Here is a 2,304-nt window from a genome sequence, read left to right as displayed (position 1 = left end):
TTTTTTTTCTTGGAAGAGCATTAAATGTACCTAACTGAAAAATGTAGCTGAAATATTACAGCTAAGCTTAGTACTTTTTAATGTTATATTTCTCTAATATGACTTCTGAGAAGAATATGTGCAATTTTATTCTTTTTAATGTTGACAATACGTATGAACATAGCGTGTTTATATGTTTCTAATGTCACAGGATCCTTAGGGTGTCAGTTTTCCAGCTGCAAACCTCTGGGGTTGATGGCACCTTTGCCCAAGTTTGACTCAGACCTGCTGGGCTCCTTCTGCCCACTTGGTCTGGCAGCCTGCACTTGGCTCACACTACTGGCCTAGATCCCATGCCTGCCAAGGGTGAGCCAGTCACAGAGCAGCGAGGGTTATGTGAGCAAGTTAGCATGGGATCAGACCACTGTGCACAGCCAGCCACTCTGGTTGTGGCAGGGCAGGGAGCTCCAGGTGTCAGCATGGGTGCCAGCTCTCTGCAAGGCTGCAGCTGGACCAGACATACTGCAAACAGCTTCCGCGGCTGACACTGGGGAACACAGTGGTGACAGGAAGCTTGCGGACACCAGGATCCACAGAGCCCCAAGGAGGGTGTCACAGTCCTGGCTCAAGGAGCTTATAGGTCTGGGCTCCCCAAAAGGCTACAGCTCTTCTTTCTTTCTTTCTCTCTCATTTTCCACAATGTGGCTAGTGGAGGTCATGTTTCATCCCTGTTTGTGTTACAGTTCTTTTAGTCCCACCATTCGACAGGTCCAGAGCTCTTGCCCCTAGTCCAGGAGGAAGTATGAGGTACACAGACAACTGGAGTGTGTGCAAGGAAGAGAGGAGCTTCATTGAGTGGCAGAACAGTTCTCAGGAGACCCACAGTAGGTAGCTCCTTTTCGCAGGCAGGTGATCCCAAAGTCTCTTCAGCTCTCAGCAGAGAGCAGACCCACAGTGCCTAGTTCCTCTCCACAGCCAGAGAATCCTGTCATTTGCCTGAGTCTGGCTGAGTCTGGAATTTGTATGGGCTTCAGAGGGGAGGAAGTGCATGCTTATTGCTCCATGATTGGCCATGGGCAGGCCCAGAAAAAGCACCATAAGTTCTCAATCGGCTCCATGGGACTGGCAGTTTGTCCCCCAGGCCTCAGGCCATCCCTTGCATGAAGGTGGGATTTCAACGGGGACCCAGCTCTTTTTTCCAAGGAGTCTGTCTGCCTTTTGCCACCATTAACCTGTCATTCACAGTGCCCGTGGTGACAAGGCTGTCCACACCAAGGAGTGTCTGTAGTCCCATGCTGAGCCATCCTCAGCATCCCCATAGGCCTCCCTCCCATGCCTATCAGAGCCCAAAGTCCACAGGAGACAGAGGCGGTAGGGGGCTGGCATGTCAGCATTGTCCTGAGTATGCACACACCCAGCCATGTTGCAACAGCATCTGGCCTCAGTATCAACTTTGCTCAGAAATTGGAGTGGTTGCTGGGAGCAGGGAGAGGCCAGGCAGTGGGATCAGGAACTTCTGAGTCTACAGAGGCAGGGGGGCTTTCTGGGCCCCTGAGAGTGCAGAGATGCCTGGTCCACAGGAACAGCTGGCCAGCTGCAGCTGTTGCCAGGAGGGCAAGACTCCAACCCTGCCAATTTGGAAGGGGGCAAGTCTTCCATCTCCCCATGGCTCCTGCCAACTCAGTGGGGCATGCAACCCTGACCACACCTCCTTCACCACAGCAGAGGCTGCTCCAGATTGGTCACCACTTCTATTACTAAGACCTTTTATTTTCCAAGTTGGTTAAGTAATTGATAGATTAAAATACTCAGCTTACATACACAGTCACTCACAAATATTGAGTGTACTGATTGCTTAGTTCTATTCTGTTCAATGTCCTTAGGCCAGGGAGTGGATATAATAATACAACAAAGCAAAATTTTAACTTTCAAAGAGCATATGGTCTAGGAGGGAAGACTAAATAATCAGTAATTCCAAAAGAATATGATAAATACTTTAAAACTCTATGTAAACCACTATACAGTGCTTGTTGTGTTTCATTCACAATATTGAATATCTAAATTTTAAATCATTTTTTTGTATTTTTTTTCCATTCAGCATTTTTAGAAAGATAAATCATAGGGAATAGCAACTATGCATATATTTGTGTTGTCCTAGGGGCAGTTTATCCAAATCTCTTTCAGCTTTGTGTATGAAAATTAATTCAAGATGGATTAGAGACTTAAATATTAGACCTAAAACCATAAAAACCCTAGAAGAAAATCTAGGTAATACCATTCAGGACATAGGCATGGGCAAGGACTTCATGTCTAAAACACCAAAAG

Source organism: Mandrillus leucophaeus, unplaced genomic scaffold (genome assembly GCF_000951045.1).
Source record: "Mandrillus leucophaeus isolate KB7577 unplaced genomic scaffold, Mleu.le_1.0 Scaffold361, whole genome shotgun sequence".
Lineage (NCBI taxonomy): Eukaryota > Metazoa > Chordata > Mammalia > Primates > Cercopithecidae > Mandrillus > Mandrillus leucophaeus.
This window is presented reverse-complemented; position numbering follows the sequence as displayed.